Source organism: Electrona antarctica (assembly GCF_951216825.1).
Source record: "Electrona antarctica genome assembly, chromosome: 10".
Classification (NCBI taxonomy): Eukaryota; Metazoa; Chordata; class Actinopteri; order Myctophiformes; family Myctophidae; genus Electrona; species Electrona antarctica.
This window is the reverse complement of record NC_136791.1, coordinates 14471373-14492684: the sequence shown is the minus strand read 5'-3', so window position 1 is coordinate 14492684 and position 21312 is coordinate 14471373. Positions and strand designations below refer to the sequence as shown.

General features: G+C 46.5%; 1 protein-coding gene across 1 annotated transcript in view; it reads right to left on the bottom strand.

The window, feature by feature from the left end:
• Nucleotides 1–20746, bottom strand: part of LOC306930652 (uncharacterized protein) — a 118416-nt gene extending 97670 nt beyond the window's left edge. Inside the window, exons 1-2 of the mRNA XM_079511725.1 lie at nt 20707–20746; nt 4378–4413 (exon numbers count right to left, since the gene is read on the bottom strand). The gene's annotated coding sequence lies outside the window, so the exon portion shown is untranslated. The remainder of the gene's footprint in view (nt 1–4377; nt 4414–20706) is intronic.
• Between the last annotated feature and the right edge of the window lie 566 nt (nt 20747–21312).

Below are 21312 nucleotides of genomic sequence, written 5' to 3'. Positions count from 1 at the left end.
GTGTGTGTGTGTGTGTGTGTGTGTGTGTGTGTGTGTGTGTGTGTGTGTGTGTGTGTGTGTGTGTGTGTGTGTGTGTGTGTGTGTGTGTAATGTCCAATTCAAAAAACAAAGAGGTGATCTTCTTAGCTGCCTGCTGATGGTGGGTAGTTCACTTCTTTGTGAATTCAGCACAGGCTGTCAAAATAATACCCAATTAAAAATGTTGTTTATAATGTGATACGTGTGAATACCTTCACACAACAGCCCAAACATCTAATCATGTGGATCTCATGTAGACCACGGTGTGCTCAGGAATGCGACACAAAATTAAAATAGGTTTATGTGGCTTATGCACACACACACACACACACACACACACACACACACACACACACACACACACACACACACACACACACACACACTCACAATGTGTTGATGTAGATCGGCTGGTTGAACAATTTTAAAATGTTTTAAAAAGAATAATAATAATCACACTAGTGCGAACCGAGCGGTGCAGGGTGCTCAACAACACCGCTGGCTGACTGCAGTGATAGTTATAGTGCTCAGTGTGAATGGCCTTTTAGGCTGCTCAACAGTGCCACTGTTTAGGTCACCCAGCGGTATTGCAGACACACATACAGACAGACACACACACGCGGCCAGTCTTTGTAGGCACGACTCAAAAAGGCAAAGTTTAGGGATAGGCCAGTGATGCAAATAGCCTGCATCCTGCATCCTTAGACTCACTAAATTGAGAAAAGACGCAATCATGTCACCCTCTGGGGGTCCTGGGATGCAATACTCTACTTAGTACTGTACTCTAACGTTGTTGAAGTAGGACTCCCTGAATGTCCCTGGGACCCATCTAAAAGACCACCCCTGGGATCCCGGGACCCATTACATTGAAAACCTATTCACAAAAAGGGCTTCTCACCTCTGAGGAGACACAGCGCAAAAATACACCCCAAGTCGAGGTGTACTGTATGTGTGAGTGCATTGGAGAGGGTGGGTAGAGGTGTACTCTATGTGTGAGTGCATTGGAGAGGGTGGGTAGAGGTGTACTCTATGTGTGAGTGCATTGGAGAGGGTGGGTAGAGGTGTACTGTATGTGTGAGTGCATTGGAGAGGGTGGGTAGAGGTGTACTCTATGTGTGAGTGCAATGGAGAGGGTGGGTAGAGGTGTACTGTATGTGTGAGTGCAATGGGGAGGGTGGGTAGAGGTGTGTACTCTATGTGTGAGTGCAATGGAGAGGGTGGGTAGAGGTGTACTGTATGTGTGAGTGCAATGGAGAGGGTGGGTAGAGGTGTACTGTATGTGTGAGTGCAATGGAGAGGGTGGGTAGAGGTGTACTGTATGTGTGAGTGCAATGGGGAGGGTGGGTAGAGGTGTACTGTATGTGTGAGTGCAATGGGGAGGGTGGGTAGAGGTGTACTCTATGTGTGAGTACAATGGAGAGGGTGGGTAGAGGTGTACTGTATGTGTGAGTGCATTGGAGAGGGTGGGTAGAGGTGTACTCTATGTGTGAGTACAATGGGGAGGGTGGGTAGAGGTGTACTCTATGTGTGAGTACAATGGGGAGGGTGGGTAGAGGTGTACTCTATGTGTGAGTGCATTGGAGAGGGTGGGTAGAGGTGTACTCTATGTGTGAGTGCATTGGAGAGGGTAGGTAGAGGTGTACTCTATGTGTGAGTGCAATGGGGAGGGTGGGTAGAGGTGTACTCTATGTGTGAGTGCAATGGGGAGGGTGGGTAGAGGTGTACTCTATGTGTGAGTGCATTGGAGAGGGTGGGTAGAGGTGTACTCTATGTGTGAGTGCAATGGGGAGGGTGGGTAGAGGTGTACTCTATGTGTGAGTGCAATGGGGAGGGTGGGTAGAGGTGTACTCTATGTGTGAGTGCATTGGAGAGGGTGGGTAGAGGTGTACTCTATGTGTGAGTACAATGGGGAGGGTGGGTAGAGGTGTACTCTATGTGTGAGTGCATTGGAGAGGGTGGGTAGAGGTGTACTCTATGTGTGAGTGCATTGGAGAGGGTAGGTAGAGGTGTACTCTATGTGTGAGTGCATTGGAGAGGGTGGGTAGAGGTGTACTCTATGTGTGAGTGCAATGGGGAGGGTGGGTAGAGGTGTACTCTATGTGTGAGTGCAATGGGGAGGGTGGGTAGAGGTGTACTCTATGTGTGAGTGCAATGGGGAGGGTGGGTAGAGGTGTACTCTATGTGTGAGTGCAATGGGGAGGGTGGGTAGAGGTGTACTCTATGTGTGAGTGCATTGGAGAGGGTGGGTAGAGGTGTACTGTATGTGTGAGTGCATTGGGGAGGGTGGGTAGAGGTGTACTGTATGTGTGAGTGCATTGGGGAGGGTGGGTAGAGGTGTACTGTATGTGTGAGTGCAATGGAGAGGGTGGGTAGAGGTGTACTGTATGTGTGAGTACAATGGGGAGGGTGGGTAGAGGTGTACTGTATGTGTGAGTACAATGGGGAGGGTGGGTAGAGGTGTACTCTACAGTATGTGTGAGTGCAATGGGGAGGGTGGGTAGAGGTGTACTCTATGTGTGAGTGCAATGGGGAGGGTGGGTAGAGGTGTACTCTATGTGTGAGTGCATTGGAGAGGGTGGGTAGAGGTGTACTGTATGTGTGAGTGCATTGGGGAGGGTGGGTAGAGGTGTACTGTATGTGTGAGTGCATTGGGGAGGGTGGGTAGAGGTGTACTGTATGTGTGAGTGCAATGGAGAGGGTGGGTAGAGGTGTACTGTATGTGTGAGTACAATGGGGAGGGTGGGTAGAGGTGTACTGTATGTGTGAGTACAATGGGGAGGGTGGGTAGAGGTGTACTGTATGTGTGAGTACAATGGGGAGGGTGGGTAGAGGTGTACTGTATGTGTGAGTACAATGGGGAGGGTGGGTAGAGGTGTACTCTATGTGTGAGTGCATTGGAGAGGGTGGGTGGAGAGGTGGGTGTAAGGTTTTCAAAGGAAACAGATTATCAACCAACCCCAAAGGCCCAGCATGTGTGTGTGTGTGTGTGTGTGTGTGTGTGTGTGTGTGTGAAGCTGTGCATCACACAGCTTCTTTACAGGATGCATCTCCTATGCCTCTGCTGAGCTACATCACCTCTTCATGAAAATGATTGCAGGACCCTTTTTCTTTTTCTTTCCTTAGTTATATATATTTTTCTAATGTTTTTTCTCCGTTCTTTTCAAAAGGCATCGCGCATAATGGCCATCTGTCTGTTATGAGAGCGAGCGGTGAGTCACGCTGCGCCGGGCCACGGGAAGAGCAGAGCAGATGACTGTGAGGAAAAGCTATTTAATTTGCACAGCAGATAGACTCTGTCGATTGACTGAGAGGTGCCGGGGGAAAGGAGATGAGCACCTTTTTCTTTTTTTGCTTTCTGACAGCATTGAAATGTCAGTCAAGGGCACAGCAAGTTGGGGTTGCGGGGTGTGTGTGTGTGTGTGTGTGCGTGTGTCGTCGTGGCAGGAAATCTATAGAATGTGCCAAATGTGCACATGACTTTGTTCGTCCAAAACGATTGATTCTGGTGTAGCGCATTGCATCTTAAGGGTCCTGGCTGTGACCCATCTATTCATTGAGACTGTTTGGGCTCCACAGCCGCATGGCTCTATGAGTCACTCACCAAACCCAGCATACAGCTGAACTACCAAAGCCACCGCGAAGAAATGATGTGAATGTCGCACGTCAAACTATTAATTTGTTTATGCAAAATGCATCATTCATATTAAAATGAATGTGGATTTAAATGAATGCAAATTAATCGCACAAAATAAATGCTCCCGGGGATTATTGTTATAGTGTCTAATAGTGTAGCATGTCTACGACCAATAAAAGGATGAATTCTGTGTGTGAGTAGACAAGTGTAAAATGGATTTAAAGTGGGATGTTAAAGAGGAAAACGGAGGACAGAAGAGCATAGGAAGGGAGACAAGACAGGGCATAAGAAGTATGAAGACTTGTTTACATCAAGCATGACTCATTAACTTTTTCGCTGTTATCTACGTTTATAAACGTAGCTAGGCTATCGGTACCTAAAGGTGCTCACTACGCGTATGTTCGTAGACAACCGTATACTCTATATATGACAGCGGCGACCGTCAATTTACCTTTTAGCATTGCTCCAGTTAGTATGGAGAGCCTCCGTCCCCACCAGCTATGGGATTTTTAAATCCAGCTCCATTGAGCCTCCATTATATAACAGGATTTTCAAAGCCAAAAACCATTATTCTAATAATTAAACTCAAGAATTCACCTTTACTGGGATAAGCGTATCGTATATGTATGTATGTATGTTCAAATACAGTATCAAATCTGATACATCAGCTTCAAATGCCAAGTGTCAGTAATTAGTTTGGTGATGAATATTTTTTCACACAATACCTTAACTCTTGCCGCTTCAGAGATTCCCAGTGGACCCTGCAGTACGAAGAACACAGAGAGACAGAGAAGAGGATACACCTTAACACTGGGGTATTTTTTACCAGTCCTTGTACACGGCACAAACAATAACATTTGACAAACTGTGCAACACAAGTGCTACTGTAGAATGGCTGGCATTTTAGCCAGCCAAAGTAATTGTTAACCAATAAAACATGACCTTCAAAGTGCAGATGAAATAAAATAATAAAAGGTTTCACGCTTTTATAGCATCTAGGTGTTCATAACGAGGGCATACCAATAAATTCAAATGTCCCTAAAAGTCTAATCTTAAATTACTTTCTGTCAAATGCAAACATACTGCATGATTACATGATCAGCAAACCCATATGATCAATAAATATGCAACAAGATTGCATCCATTGTGTGATTCCCATAGCATATACACATGTGATTTTAGTCATACAGGGCTGCTCTGTTTTGGGTCTTATTCAAGATTACGTCCGGACAGTGAATCACTTAAATTAATGATAAACTACAATATGTACCTGAAAACATTCAAGTTGAGAAATGAGTAACATGAACATACTAACTTCAGCACTGCCCCTCTTTCTCTCTCCCTTGGGCTGTGCGAGCTACAGGCTACAAACATTAGCCTTCTCTCGCTGCAGTGAGATATCATAGCATAAATCCCATAGCCTGAGGCACAACAGGCTTCCTTAGGGGAATGCCCATAAGTCTGTTAGTCCAATCTATGTGGCCGGTTAAGACTGAGGTTTCCTTTTCAGACTCAAACTTAATAATACTAAGTATTCAAATGTGCATGCTGTTGCATTTTTTTTGTTTTGTTTTTTCCTGTGCAACACTTTGTAAACCTCGAGTTGTAAAATGTTCTATGTAAATAAAGTGGTTTGGATATACTTAAGTATTCACAACTCAATATTTTCACTATATTTGAGATAATTTATAATAGAGATTATCCATAAAATTACAAATGTGATGATGTGATGCGAGAGTGCAGACGTAGCCAACACCAACTCGGGACTCCTGAATCGCTGACCTAGCTGACTGGCATCATGGTCTTGAGCTTGCCTTTTCACCTTTCTGGTTTTGCCCTGGGTTGGCTCCCACAGTGTCAGTTTGCTGGAGCTCGCCCATTTCCCTTGCAGGCTGTGCCTTGTGTTGACACTGAGTGTCAGTTTGCTTGTCACCATGTTTGGGTTCCTGACGCAGTGCCCAGCCAGCCTCATCCTTCTCTCTCTGACTTTGTCTGTGACCCGTGGGAGCCCAAAGGTTTTCCGTCAGAACGGAGGCTCTCATGATCAAGCGATAAAGCGGAAGTGAAGCCACTTCCGTTTCGTCTTTACAGTCGCACAAATTTATCCTATGTATTCCTCCCTAGTGGAATTTTTGACCATCAACAACCATTATAAGGATAATAAATGTTCTAAATGTCATAATGCTTTGTAGCATGTGACATGTCAAACTAGCGGGTTTTCATGATTCTGAATCTATTCAAGCATTAGTTTTGCACGAAAAAACACTCCTTGGGCTAAATTCAGCCATAGCCACTTGCCCAAATGCCCAAAAAGAAAACTAATGCTTGGAATGGATTCAGAATCATGAAAACCCCCTAGTTTGACATGTCACAATTTTGTCACATGCTTAGCATGTGCTATGCATAATGACATTTAGAACATTTTGCCTTATATTGGTTGTTGATGGTACGCCAACTTTCAGCAGCAAAAATTCCCCTAGGGTCGTTGCATAGAAATTAACCAATGTGGGATATGTTAGTAGACACCCTTACAAATACATTGGTGAAGAAAAGTCATGGTAAGAAATGTATTCCCAGATTTTATTAAAATCCTCTGACTACCCAGAGGATTTTCAAGTTTCAAGGTCTTACCTTTAGGCTACAAAGACTATTGAGTGTTGACTCGGACATTTCAGAGTTTAATGAACACGTGTTATTTTGCAGCATACATGGTTGTGATGATCACTCATCATTGAGGTACGGTGCGTGTTTGCCCGTGTTCCTGTCACGGTGCATGAAGCATCTTCATGGTACAATGATCGCTTTTTATGTTTGGACCCTGAAAAATAATTACGACGTACATTCATAGGGCATCACTAAACACGAGGCTGAGATGTGTTTAGAGTGGGCGTTTTAAATGTGCAGAAAATGATGTTCTTTTGTTAGATAAATGTCAAATAGCTTTATATTCTTAACCCACGTTTAGGCTACTTCTAAAAATGCCAAAAAACCTTCTAAAAGTGTTTGTTACAGTGACAAGGGAAAAAGCATTTTCAGGTTGGGATCCCACTTATTTCCAGAGAGAAACCTCATACAGGATAAACAAGTTAAATTTGACACATTTTAAACTGGAAAAGATGTAAATAGGGTGCGTTTTGCGTCCCAAAACGCACTTTATAGTTTTGGGCCGCACTTCAAAAACATGCGTGCGTCCACGGGATGCACTACTGTACTCAGTGTACAGTAATAATAATCCACGTGAGAAATAAAAATCGCGGGAAAAAATGCGGTAAAACAAATAATCTACGGACACGATCATTTTTGCATGGCCGCATGCGACCTCATCCTACGTTATAAACGATAAAATCCACGTAGGACTCGTTGTAGAACCACTAGTTTGTAAGTTAACAACAACACAGTCTGACGGGCGCCGCCATCTTGCTCAGAGTCGAGCGCTGAGCGGAGCGCAGCCTGGAGACCAGAGCCGTTTAGAGAGAGAGAGTGACGACAACATACCGTTCAGTGACTCATGAAGCTCCGTGAATAAACAGTGAACGCGGTTGTCGCAACTCTCTCATCTACACGGCGCTGCCTCCGACAGAAAGACAGGCGAACAGTTTTGAGCATGACAAACAGAGTAGACCCGATTGAATGGGAAACACACATTGTGTACTGTAACAAACGCCGACACTGTTGTATGTTGTGCGTTGTGGACCGGTGCCACCACACATTAACATGCCCCCACCCACCCCCCAAAAAAAGAAGTGCCAAAGCCAACTGCAGGGCAACAAAAAATATTAGCAACCCTAAATCTAACATCATCATCTGCTAATGATGATGATGTGTGCTGCTGTGCACAGCCTACCTCCTCCATGACTGCTTCTACTTAATCTCCAGGTTAGTTTTGTAGCATTCATTTTTATTTTGTATGTATTGTGTAATGTGTCATGAAAACAACATAAAGATTTTTAACAGTTAAAACTGGCAGAATTATTATAGATTTCATATAGCCAAAATCATATGAAATATGTATGTAGTATGAATGTAGAGGTTTTTTTTTATTATAATTTATTTTGCTAGCTTTAGTTATAATAATAATTTCTTCTTCGTTTTCTACATGAATATAACCACATTATAACCATATAAGATGAAATGGGAGTTAAATGCTGCAATTTGTAAAAATGGCAAAATATGACTCTTAAACGTCGCTGAAGTGGGACTCATCAAATGTCCCTGGGACTCATCTAAAAGACCACCCCTGCATCCCGGGACTCATTACATTGAAAACCTATTTACATCACTGAATGGGTAGGTACTCTTTCACGATTGGATGAAATTGTCAACCCACCTGAAAAAAATAAAATAATAATACTTTCTGTTTTTCTAAGAGACAGGGAGAGACCCCTGTTATTGAACAACACTCTCTGTAGGTATGATTGCCATCAGAATATTAAGCTTCAACCGTTTCACTCACAACAAAGTTTCGTTTTAACCCAAGAAAATAACTTCATCACATCAAATATAGAAAACGGCCTTCATCCACACAGCATGCTTTCGCCGAGTGTCGCTCGGCTACTTTCGCTCAAGATATGACATTACCACATCAGGAAGATTGCCGGGGTTCATATACAGTTAACCCCTGCAGATCTAAACTCAGCAGAAGAGGTGAGTCATAAATGCCAGCATCTACCAGAGGACAGCAGGAAAGCTGGCACTTGGCTATACAGTAGGTATTATTATGGGTACGGTGCCATTTCCAAATGTCACACCTCCCCCTCCGCCTCCCGCCTCCCCCTTCTTCAATGACTTTGCGTCCTACAGCTTTATGAGTTATTAAGGAGACGTAATGGAGCATAATGCTGAGCAGTTGTGGAAAATACATTTACTTTAAGTAAGTATCGCACTATAAGTACAATTTTTAAGTACTTTCACTTTATTTGAATATTTCCAACACTCCGCACTGCCATGAAGTGCTGTAAAGACAAGATTTAGAAGACATTCGTATAGACTAATCGGCCTCAGGACTTAATGGTTTAAGGAGACGCAATGGAGCATAATGCTGAGCAGTTGTGGAAAATACATTTACTTTAAGTAAGTATCGCACTTAAGTACCATTTTTAAGTACTTTCACTTTACTTGAGTATTTCTAACACATCTGGTTAGGATCATAGGATGCCTCTCGAGCGTCTCTCTAGGTCCTCGAGGCACGTCCCACTGTGCGGAGACCCCCGGGCAGACCAAGGATGAGATGGAGGGATTACATCGACTCACTGGCCTTGGAACGCCTCGGGATCCCCCAGGAGGAAGTTACTAATGTTGCTCTGGAGAGGGAAATCATTCTGGAGCTCTCTGGTGGAGCTCTTGATGGATTTCCAACACTTCTATTCCACTACGTCTCAGAGGCAAATATTGTACTTTTTACTCTACTACACATACTTAACAGTTAGTTGTATTATATAGAAATTTCACGAAATACCTTTCGTTTATGGGTAGGTTTCCTTCAAAACCTAGCTGCAGAACATTATTTTATGTACTCCCAGGACAGAAAATTCTAGAATTTTCGCTGTCCTGGGCTCTAAGGGTGACGTAGGAAGCCACGCCTATCCCGTATAGATACCTGCGTGGCTACGTCAGCCCTCATTCAACTTTTCTTCTGCTAAGCTGCGAGAACGAACTTTAACATTCCAGTGTGTGCAGGGTAATATATCTCGCAAACTCGGCCGAGAGATTAATTCTTTAGGACCGTGAGATCTCTGGCACACTCTCGAAGCAAACAGAAGGATACTTCTCGAGAAAAAAAAGCCGAACTTCGACACAAGTGAGTTCTAGGCAACTTGTTGCTACGCTAGCTTGTCGAAAAAACAGCTCGCGCCTCTTTTTCTCTCTCGCTAAAGCTAGCGTTTGTTAGCTTAAAGCTATCGATAGTTAGCTTAGCGCTACTAGGCAGATACGCCTGTGGTCTACTATTACACGCCACGAGGAAGATAAACCTGTGGCTGTTAAGCACCCGGACTCCTCTCTCTACAAGCAACCATGTCGCTGACGAGGGAGACCCAGCCCGGGGAAAGACGCCATCGACGACAGCCGGTGCCCGCCGACTGTCAAGAAGGCCCCAAACAAAAGACGTGCTCCACCTGGGGATGCGGGAACACGATGTCGGGCAAAGACGGGCATGACGAGTGCATGTATTGTCTCGGCCTCACCCACACCCGTGAGTCCATGGAGGAAATCGGTCCCGTTTGCCTCCATTGTGAGGAAATGGACGACGACGTCCTAAACAACAGGCTCGGACGTGTCCAAAGGTATTATGACAACTTTGCCGCCCACGGACTCCGAGAGAGGAGCCCCACTCCTCCCCCGCGACGAGCTCGCATACAAGTCCCGCCAAAGGGACAACGAGCTACCCCGAGACAGAGGCTCGACTACTCGGGCAACAGAGCCCCAACCGGAGCCTCTTCTTCAAGAGCAGCACCTGCCGGCGCTAGCCGAGACAGGTACGCTACTTCAGCCTCTGCAACCAGGGCTCACGAGGCCACTGATTACGAGGCTCATGGCGCGAGGCCAAGGGATACCTTCGCACCGCGCCGCTCTTCCCCAGCTCCACGTGCTCGACAACACGTCGTGCAGGCCACCATTGAGTGCCCGCCCAGACATACAGCTAGACGCAGACAGCCTGCTGTTGCACCCAGCTATATGGTGGACCGCCTGGACCCTTCCCCAGACCGCGCAATGTCTCCCGGTGGGGAGCATTGGACTACCAGGGAGGAAGGGGAGCTTCGTGATGACGAGCTCCCTTCCTTCCAGGAGCAACTCCAGGACTACCACGTCCTGGACGAGGCCTACGCGGACGAGCGAGATGGCCATGATGACGTCTCCCCCGGGGACTACGTCAGCACCACTCGTCGCCCCTTCGACGACCTGGATGCCATGGAAATACAGGAGCACCAGCAAGCCAGGGCTCCTGTCCCCCCGCCTCCTGTACCCCCCATGGATGACTCCAATATTTACGAGATATACAGGAAGGCTAGTGCACGTTGTAACCACACATGGCCTAAGTCAACTGTCAAGGTACTACCATGGGAAGGCAGGACTGATGAGTCCGCCCCCCCCCCTGCACCTAGAAGACAGAAGCTCCCTATGGCACAGGGCTTCGAGGAGGCCATGATGCACGCCTGGGACGAACCCCTCCTGAAGGTGGATTTTCCCAAGGCCAGCGCCAAGGGGCCCAACGACATACCAGATAAACAAACCCTCGCCATAGACTTCATGCCAGCTATGGACAAGGCTATAGCGGCCTACCTGGCCAACCCTGCAGCTCCTAGAGTGGATCACCACGTAAAGGAACCGCAGCTCCTGTCCAGCAGCGTGAGGGAAGCCTCAAAACTGAACAAGTGGCAGTATGCACACATGTCATTCGTGGCGAAGGCCCTCAATGCAGGAGCACTTCTCCAGGGTTCCATGAAGAGCCTCCTCATTGAGATGGGACAGAAGTCCATTAAAGTCCAGCTAGCGGAACTGCCAGAAGACCTGGCCGAGTTACGCCGCTTGAATCACGAGATGGCCACCCTCCAGAGGGACTCCACTCTCCACAACGCCAAGGCAATGGCATGTTCCATCCTCCAGGAGAGATGGCGTTGGGTCGATCAGACCAGCGCCATCTCCCTGGAGACAAAGAAAGAGTTTGTGGCTGGAAATATCCACCCAGACAGTATGTTTAAGGACGCTCTGGCCAAAATGTCAGAGACCATCCAACAGCTCGAGTCCTCCACCAAGACGATGAAGGCGCTCGAACCGCTGGCCAACCAGGCCGCCCCGGTAGGCCGCCCCAAGGCTAAGAAGGCACCCTGGAAGGCCAAGACCGATGACAAACCCAGGTCCCAGGACCGGAGCGGAGATAGACAGCGACAGCCTGCAGGCCGAGGCAGAGCAGACCGCCGCACCTCTCCGCCGCCCTACAAGGCCAGGAGCGCTCCCAGAGGCCGAGGCCAGGGGAAGCGCAAATGACCTGCCCGGGCCGGGTCATCTTCCCCACCACACTCAGAGTTCAAGGCCAGAGGTGGGGATCACAGATCTCACCTCAGAGCCTGCGCTGAAGCGCTTAAGGGGGCCTGTACACAGTGCTGTGAGCACCGTTGTACAGACCCCCAAAATTGTTATGTGCAATTCACATGTGTATGTTTTTCCACGTTGTTCAATAAAGAAAACAAAAAAACAAAAAACACAAAAAACAATAAAACCAACTCTGAAGGGCATAGGCCCAGTGGGAAAGATAACCCACACTGTGACAGCTTTAGCTGTCACAGTCCAAAAACTCCACGCCAATTTTTTCCAAACTCAATACCGAAAAAATTCACTAGAGGGAGACATTTCACACAAAGTAAGTCTTCCCCTAGGCAGGCAATGCACCACGCTGACAAGCACAGGGAACCCTTTGTCACGTCATCTGTCACAATGGCGGATATCCGGGGCTTCCCCGTGGATAATCCGTACAATTCAGACAGGATACAGGCTTCAGTTCGCCTCGAAACCGCCCACTTCCAGGAAAATTATTTTCTCAGAAGCGAGCGGGCAAAAGGCCGCCATTCTGCAAGAGGAAATCAATTCATTAATGCAGAAAGGCGCCATCACAGAGGTGGCCCTCGACCAATCAATGAACGGTTTTTACTCCCGCTATTTCTTGGTAAAGAAAAAGGGGGGCGGACTCCGTCCCATTCTAGACCTGAGGGCATTGAATCGTCACTTAAAAAAGCTGCGATTCAAAATGCTTACTCCACCAGTCCTCCTACGCCTAATTCGCGAAGGGGACTGGTTTACGTCGATAGACCTGCAAGACGCATATTTCCACATTCCGATTTACCCGCCGCACAGAAAATTTCTGCGCTTCGGGTTCAGAGGAAAAGTGTACGAGTACACAGTCCTTCCCTTCGGAATGTCACTGAGTCCCAGAGTCTTCATAAAGTGCACCGCGGCAGCTATCGCTCCGCTCCGACAGCAAGGGATCCGTCTCGCTACATACGTAGACGACTGGATCCTACTTGCAGACTCTCCACGAGAAGCACTGTCGCACACACATCGTGTGCTCAGCCACCTCGACTCGCTTGGGTTTATAATAAACCACGAGAAGAGCATGCTTATGCCAACACAGTCAATAGACTTTATAGGCATAACACTGAACTCAATCTCTTACACGGCCCGCCTGAGCCAAGAGAGAATAGACGCAACACTGCAGTGCGTGACGTCATTCAAAAGGGGACGCTCGATTCCTTTTCATGCATGCCTCCGGATGGCGGGGTTAATGGCCTCTGCGGTCTATTTAATCCGCCTAGCAAGGCTACATATGAGACCTTTCCAACGATGGATAGGCTCTCTACATGTACCAATGCACCGTCGGCACCAGAAGGTAACAGTAACATCACAATGCATACTAGCCCTTCAATGGTGGTCAGACAGGAAAACCCTCTCAGAGGGCGTCCCCATGGGAAAGCCTCTGATCAGGAAAGTCATCACTACAGACGCCAGCATGACAGGCTGGGGAGCCACGATGGAAGGACTCACAGCCAGAGGTTTATGGTTGGGGCCACTACGTGCCCTTCACATAAATTACTTAGAGCTCATGGCAGTCTTCCTCGCCCTGAAACACTTCGAGCAGCGCATCCTGGGTTGCCATGTCCTAGTCAGGACAGACAACACCACGGCCATGTGCTACATCAACAGACAAGGTGGACTCAGGTCCCCTCGTCTTCATCAACTGGCTCAGAAACTGATCCTGTGGTGCAACACACGCGTCCTCTCAATAGTAGCGTGTCACGTCCCAGGTCTTCTGAACACAGGGGCAGACCTGCTGTCCAGAGGACCTCTCCGCTACTCAGACTGGTCACTACACCCTCATGCAGTGGCCCAGGTCTGGAGCAGGTTTGGGAAATCCAAGGTGGATCTCTTTGCCACAGAGGAGAACACGAAGTGTCCCCTCTTCTTCGCAATCAGGGGACCATCAACGTTGGGGCTAGACGCTCTGTCACACCAATGGCCCAAAACCCTTCTCTACGCCTTTCCCCCGCTATCCCTCATCAGCCCCACTCTGGACAGAGTGAGGACTCAGGGTCTGAAGGTGCTCCTAATAGCCCCGTCGTGGGGGGTCTGGAGGTCGGAAATAACCCCTCTCCTCTACGACCAGCCGTGGAGAATTCCCCTTCGAGCGGATCTCCTCTCTCAAGCGAGGGGGGAGATCTTCCACCCTCACCCCCAGGACCTAGACCTATGGGTCTGGCCCGTCAAAGGGTGATGTTGACTGCCGTGGGTCTACCTCCGAACGTAATCGAAACGATTCAGAAAGGCAGAGCCCAGTCAACAAGGGACCGTTACGACACAGCCTGGCGCGTCTTCGAGCATTGGTGCTCACGAAGACCAGACCAAACAGTCCCCTACCAGGCCTCAGTGATCGACGTCCTGTCATTCCTGCAGGAGCTCCTAGACAGGTGTCTAGGCCTCTCCTCAGTCAAGGTCCATTTGGCGGCAATCTCTGCCTGCCACCCAGGCTTTGATAACCAGACGGTGTGGAAGCACCCGCTGGTAAAACAATTCATGAAGGGTGTACGCAGGGAACATAGGACATGCAGATCCCTCGTTCCCTCGTGGGATTTGTCCCTGGTTCTAAAGGCTCTGGCTACAGCACCCTTTGAACCACTACAAACCGTGAGCCTCAAGCTCCTAACCCTGAAGGTGGCTCTCCTGATCGCACTCACGACAGCAAAAAGGGTCAGCGACCTACATGCGCTCTCGATCTCTCCAGACTGCATGAGGTTCGATGAGGGGTCGACCAAGGTCACCCTAAAGGCAAACCCCGCCTTCATTCCCAAAAATGCTCTCTCAGTGTGTGTGCCAGTGAACCTACAGGCTTTCCATCCCCCGCCGTTCTCCTCTGACGAAGACAGCAGGCTTAATTGCCTCTGCCCAGTCAGAGCTTTACGCATATACGCGGATAGACTGGCTCCCTTCAGACAAGGAAGCCAACTCTTTGTGTCCTGGGGTGCCAGGACCAAAGGAAAGCCCGTCACGAAGGTCACTATCTCTAACTGGATAGTGGAAGCCATCCGTCTGGCCTACACTAGCCAAGGCGTGGATTCCCCTCAAGCCCTGAGGGCCCACTCCACAAGAGGTGTGGCAGCTTCCTGGGCACTCTACAAGGGTGTCTCCATTCAGGAAGTCTGCACAGCAGCAAGCTGGTCTACACCCTCGACTTTCGCCACATACTATAACCTAGATGTGGCAGCGCCTTCGCTAGCGCACGCGGTCTTGGGGGCCGCTGCTCAGTAAAGCATCAGGGCAGCATAGCGCTGCCTCCTGCTCTCCACAAGGACTAGGTTCTGGACCCAAAAGGGTCCGAGCCCCTCCCAAAAGGTTTACCTGGGACCCACTGGAAGTTCAGGTCACGGGAGTTCATAAAGTCCCATAAACGAAAGGTATTTCGTGAAATTTCTATATAATACAACGTTAAAGGTTACTTTAGTAACCACGGTTGTATATATAAATTGAACGAAATACCTTTCGTGGAACGCCCTTCTGTTCTCTAAAGCAGAAGAAAAGTTCCGAATGAGGGCTGACGTAGCCACGCAGGTATCTATACGGGATAGGCGTGGCTTCCTACGTCACCCTTAGAGCCCAGGACAGCGAAAATTCTAGAATTTTCTGTCCTGGGAGTACATAAAATAATGTTCTGCAGCTAGGTTTTGAAGGAAACCTACCCATAAACGAAAGGTATTTCGTTCAATTTATATATACAACCGTGGTTACTAAAGTAACCTTTAACGTTACTTTATAGATTTAGATTAGTTTTTTTTCTATTAATAACGCCCGATGCCCAGGACGAAGTATTGTCATCCCGTCTTTTTCTGAAAAAAGATCCTGTGTTAGACGGCGCTCCGCGGTCCAGTCGCTAGTCTCGATAGATATATTCTTGTCTCCCGTTGTTGTCGATCGACTCTAGAGTGGTGTGGCTATTGTTAGCTGCTACACAACATCATGAACTTCCGCCAGTCCGTCCGGAAAAGGCGTCCGTGTTTATAAATCGACTGGGCGCATGAATGTAATGGATTAAATAGTTCCGGGCAATTTTAACCAATAAACCCTAATTGATAGGCCTACTGTTGGCTATTTCATAATAGCTGATCTACAAGTGCATGATGCATGGTGCTTTGTGTTGTGATGCCCAAAAAGTTGGACTTTATTTGTATTATATTTATTTGTATGAATAAAATCATACTTTTACTTTGGTACTTTAAAGATGGAGTGCCACAATGTTTGTATTTTTCCAGTTTTTCATGTGTTTTCTATGAGGTGACAGTACTTCATTAGACACCCTGGAGTTGTTTTTATGTGCAATGGTGTATTAACTTTGTATTTAGGGTTTCTTCCTGGAGGCTGAACCCTTGACAGACAAACGGGCCAATTAAATAAACAGAAATATAGTGACATCACATTATCAGCCCCTCCCCTAACCCCTCCCCCTTTATCAAACAACTACAGCTGTGGGTGCGGCTTCAGTTCAGGTGGATCACCATCCATCACCACCCACCAGGCAAACCTGGCATACTTAATGAACTGGTGGGCGTGTCCACATAAAAGCATGATTTTAACAAATACTGTACACAAATTTCTTCCTCCTTATATTATAATAATACCTGATGATCATGTTTTAGGGTGGAAAAAAATCATGGCACTCCATCTTTAAGTATATGTTCATGCTAATCATAGTTCACTTTTACTTCCGATAACATTTTGAATACAGGCCCTTTACTTGAAAGTGAAACAGTCTATTTCTATAGTGTGGTATTTCTACTTACAGTAAGTAAAAAAACAAAAAAAACAAGAGTACATTTTCCACCAATGACTGCGTGTCCTCTAGCTTTATGAGATATTAAAGGAGGATACATTGAGTCATGTGGGAGAGACTTAACAGTGAGCAGCCTCAATTATACCAAACATAATGGAATCTATTGAGCATAACGGTGATAGGAAGCCGAAAGGAGACCTTTCTGGGATTTCTTGGATGGAATAAAAATAAAATAAACTACGTGTCCCTGATCGGACGCTTAAATCAGAGCACCGGTGTGTGAAAACAATCAGCCCCCGACAAAGAACAGAGGCTTTAATATATTCTTCTTCTTCTTTTTTGTGGGGTACAGTATTATCTTATGATGACTAAAAATGACTGCTTGTCCTTAATTCAGAGTATATAGCGAGGAAGCTGACTATAGGGCTGCAACTGTGTCGATGAGCTTCTTACATATTGTTCTATTGATTTTACTAATTCAATGAACCACCTAAAGCATATATACTGTAGTTGAGCATCGGGTGTCCCTTAGGGCTCCATACTAGTGTATTTTCTGTTTTCTGATATTCGCTGAAAATAGCTTCTTTCCCCTACAATACGGATGTTGAGGGTAGTACACACACACACACACACACACACACACACACACACACACACACACACACACACACACACACACACACACACACACACACACACACACACACACACACACACACACACACACACACACACACACACACACACACACACACACACACACAGGCCTTATGGGTAGACATTAATCTACCCCCTGCAGGTTTCTACTGACACTCTTCTAGTCTTGTCATGGCAGAACAGGAAATGGCAGTTTACACTTTCATATAATAATGGCCTCAAAGAACAAAAGAGATGAATCCAATCATCTAGTAGGGGGTAGAAAAAAGAGAGGAAGGAGCGCATCTGTTTGACCTTCAAAAAGGTCTTCTTTGGTACAACTGGGTGACAGAATTGATGCAAAAAAGAAGAGACTAAGGCGCTCTTGTAGAAAAATCTTCCGCCGTACTCTGAAAACCCACCTCTTCAGACTCCATCTTTGCCTGTAGCACTTGCTGTAGCACTTGCCCTAGCCTCGACGACCTTACTGGCATATGCAAAGGCTGAACTTATGGATTTTGGATAGCATTTTATGTAGACAGTTGTTGTTTTTTTACGTTACTGGAATATATAAATTTTTAGTCTTTTACTTCTACTCCACTGATCTCAGAGGCAATTATTGTACTTTTACTGATCTCAGAGGCAATTATTGTACTTTTACCCCATTACAATTATTTGAAAATATTAGTGGCTAATGCATTGCAAGAATTAAAATGCACCTAATGGTAAATTTTAACAGATTGCATGGCACACTTAGAAAATACCTAAAATTGTCCACGGTCCATCCATCATGTGCCACTTAACATGGCAACCAGCTGCCTCGGTCAGATGGGTGGGCATTCTGCATTTTCAGAGCACATTTTATTTTAATGATGAATATCAATCAATTGTGTAAATCGAAAAAGTACCATGACATTTGAACATTTACAATTTACAATCATTTGGGGGCACTTGCAGTGGTTGTAAAGTAACTAAGTATCTGAACCTGCAGACAAGACTGTGCTTCTCTTCTTCCCAGCTATAAGTCCTGCCCCATGGAGGAGCTAACTATTTCCATAGACGCCTTGGTAACTTCGGTTCCAAGTTTCAAAAGCCAAGAACCTTGGTGTTGTCCTGGACAGTCAGCTCTCATTCAAAGCACACATTACAGCGGTCACTTGATCCTGTAGGTTTACACTGTGGGGGGGGGGGGGGGGGGGGGGGGGGGGTGGCTCAGGGGTAGAGTGGTCAGACCCAGGAGTCAGCCCAGCTCCTTGTCCAGACATCAGTCATATCAAAACTTGACTATTGTAACTCACTCCTTACTGGCCTAGCACACTTAAGCCTCTCCAATTGATCCAGAATGCCGCAGCTCGCTTGGTCTTCAACCAGCCAAAATTCTCACATGTCTTCCCCCTTCTCTGCTCCCTCCATTGGCTCCCAGTCGCTGCCTGCACAGAGTACAAAACTCTGATGCTGCCATGCTGGCCTTCAAAGCAACCAAAGGTATGGTACCCCCATATGTTCAAAGTCTGATCGGACCCTACAAACCCTTCCGCGCACTCAGATCAGCCAACACAGGGAAGCTGGAAGAACATTCACTAAAAACGACGGGACAACGCTCCACACGTTCCAAACTCTTCTCCCTTCTGGTTCCAAAACTATGCAACGCAATTTCTATTGCAATCAGAACTTCACTCACTCCCAATCTTCCGCCGTACTCTGAAAACCCACCTCTTCAGACTCCATCTTTGCCCGTAGCACTTGCTGTAGCACTTGCCCTAGCCTCGACGACATTATTGGCATATGCAAAGGCTGAACTTATGGATTTTGGATAGCATTTTATGTAGACATAGTTGTTGTTTTTTTACGTTACTGGAATATATACATTTTCAGTCTTTTACTTCTACTCCACTGATCTCAGAGGCAATTATTGTACTTTTACCCCACTACAATTATTTGAAAATATTAGTTACAAGTTACTTTGTAGATTTGTATTATTATTACAAAACATACAGTAACCACTTCAGTCCTATTATACATTTTGTTCATTTGAACATAGCTGATCTACAAGCTCACAATGCGTTGCGATGCGACACATTATCATACATATCATACATCATACAACTTGAAATGGGAGATTCTACTTTTGGTACTTTAAGGACTGAGGCCGATTCTAAAAACACATTCTAAATCCTGATCTAAGTTTTCTGAAAACCTTCAAATATTTATTCAAACATGACTAAACATATAGCAACAACTACACCCCAAAAGGTGTTCCCGTCCTCCTAGTCACAAAAAGAGGTTCCCGTTGTACATTTTGATACCAATACCCTTTACTCAAGTAAATTTGAAATTCCTGACTTTTACTCAGAGTACTTCTTCTTTATTGATACTCTTTCCACCACTGACCACTTGCAGTATCCTCACAGCCCACCACAGAACCTAGTACCTCATTAAGGACGTTCCATATTCACTTCCTGTTGTGTCCCAAAGGTTACGCTACATGAATTGAGACAACCCCACAGGGATTCTCAAACCTAGCTTGATATTATTATTTTGATTTACCTCCTGGACCCCAATCTACATTGTGAAATCCTCAGTAACTCGAGAGTGTTCAAATGGAACCCAAATGGATACATATACCGTATGGCAGGGTTCCCCAATAGGCGGCCCTTGGGCCATTTGCGGCCCGCAGAGCGCCCCTTGTGGCCCCTAGAAGAATTTCAGTTTTTTGTTTTGTTTTCGGGGGTGTCCCAGATATAAATGGCATTAAATGGGGGTCAGTAGCCTATGCATGTCAAACTGGGCACCCCCTCAAGGACCACTGGTGGTCCCCGGACCACTGGTTGAGAACAATTTTTGAGTGGTGCAACCACTCCAAGGAACAGCAATGTCCGTGTTAACCTATGTGTGTGTGTGACTCATGTGTGACTCATGAGTACCAGTAGGGGCGCTGTCGTGCCAGAAACAGAGAGAGAGAGATAGTGCTGCACTGTTGCCTGCTAATGAGAGAGAGAGAGAGAGAGAGAGAGGGGGGGGGGGGGGGGGGGGGGAGTTGCACCACTCAGTTCACACAGGTGTGATTTTAATTAATTAATGAAAAACCCAATTTTTCGCGCGTGCGGACTCGGCCCCCAACCTGGTTCCCTAGTCGAAATATGGCCCTTGAGGAAAATTAATTGGGGAACCCTGCCGTATGGAGTGGACTACTCTCAGAGTTACAGACCTGCAGGGCTGGATTAGCACCTCTGAGGGAAGTTCCCCCCCTGTATTTCAGTGTCTTTACCTTTTTTGTCGAGCCACCTGACGCACTATGCGTGCAGAATGAAAACAAAGCAATGCCGGATGGCGGACTCACGTCTTTTATTCCATTCATTTCTTTCAGATTAGTGGGGACATTTCTGTGGAACGTGGCACGTGCCCTGGGGCCCGTGCTTAAAGTGCCCATATGGTAGATCCGGCCCTGCAGACCCGTAACTCCTCAAGGACCCCTATATTACCCCAATTGTATATGCATTTGGCTGATTATTTTGTTCCAGGGACCACCAGAAGCAAAGATTTCAGTTAAAATGTTCATTTTAAAAAATCACAGGTGTGTTCATGAGGTGTTTGTCATGTCAGTACTTACAGGTTGACCTCTGGGACCGGGCTCTCCGGGCTTGCCTCGCCGTCCCTAATGCAAACAGGTGGGAGAACAAAAAGAAAACAGGATATGAATGATTGAGCTGGAGATTTGGTCAGCACGCAGCACGCAGCCAATACATAAAATTACTTGTTCTATATTTAGTCATAGTTTTAGTCATCATAGCTTAGCTTTTATTTTGTTTTCGTCAGTGGAAAAAGACAGGCAACACACATTGTATTGTCATAGTTAGTCAACATCATTAACACTAGTGGAGAGACAGCGCCAGGTGTGTGTGGGGGCATGCATGCTGCCAGCGATTACGCCTAGACTGCAACTCCTGTCTCAGCGGCTAATTTGCTTTTAATTAACAACAAGAAAACAGCTTAATTGCGTCGCCCTGCATGGCCTCGACACTCTTTGTTCCACCGTTCCAGTTGATGGCTTCGAGGCCATCTGTGCGCGACCCCGACCACATCCGTCAACAACTAACAGCAGATAGATAGAACCGTGCACAACACAACGTAGCACGTGCTACATACGTACTGCATGCCAGTGGTGGTGTTTGTTTTCATTAAAAGAAATGAAGCACAGCAAAACTCCATACAGCAC